The following is a 737-nucleotide window of genomic DNA, read 5'->3' as shown; positions in this document are numbered from 1 at the left end:
AAATGTGGTGGTAAGTATTACTTCATAGTTTGTCCAGCATATAGGACAAACAAAATGCCTAATATTTGTTAATATACAGTAAGCCATTTAAATCCCCTGGATTTATTTGCCAAAATACCACCTCTAGAATTCAAGTGTGCTTGATTCAATAATAATTAACTAAATTTATATTTCAGATGAACCACTTCATTACATTTCATGTCTTTAGCATTCACTCAAGTTGTTCTGTGTCAGACGATTTTAGTAACATGAGGAAAGGGATGATGAACCCTATTTTAAACTTATCTTGACTGACTGAGTGTATTTTGTATATGAAGTTGAACCTCAGATAATGAATACCCCATTTAATTAATAAATCTGTTTATGAACAAATTTTGTGAACAATTTCTATCTCTGTTCACAGTAGTGCTCTGGCACATTTGCCATAACTATTTTGGTTTAAGAACAGTGTTATGGAACAGATTAAGTTCATTATCCAAGGTTCTACTGTCATCTGCAAATAACAACTGGATCACTTATCATCAACTGCCTTCACTTCATCCTTCCTTATTTCCCCTCCATTTTCCTCACTCATCACTCTCATTTTCTTAGCATTTCCCACTGCAACTATCTTTCCCTCCCTATCCTCCTTCACATTTAGCAACTCCCTAAAATATTCTGCCCATCTGCACCTTTTACCTTTTCTTCTCTACTTGATTCGCCTCCTCTTCCTCTCTTAATTTCTTTCCAAAACATCT

The 737-nt window shown here is 34.6% G+C and overlaps 1 protein-coding gene across 1 annotated transcript in view; it reads right to left on the bottom strand.

Annotated features, from left to right (window-relative positions):
• Positions 1–737, bottom strand: part of LOC143034370 (cadherin-87A-like) — a 66,131-nt gene that overhangs the window by 1,536 nt on the left and 63,858 nt on the right. The gene's annotated exons all lie outside the window — the stretch shown is intronic.

The sequence above is a fragment of the Oratosquilla oratoria genome, chromosome 17 (assembly GCF_046742065.1).
Source record: "Oratosquilla oratoria isolate Oo_2021 chromosome 17, ASM4674206v1, whole genome shotgun sequence".
NCBI lineage: Eukaryota > Metazoa > Arthropoda > Malacostraca > Stomatopoda > Squillidae > Oratosquilla > Oratosquilla oratoria.
Note: the sequence above shows the minus strand (reverse complement) of the source record. Positions and strands in the feature narration are given on the sequence as shown.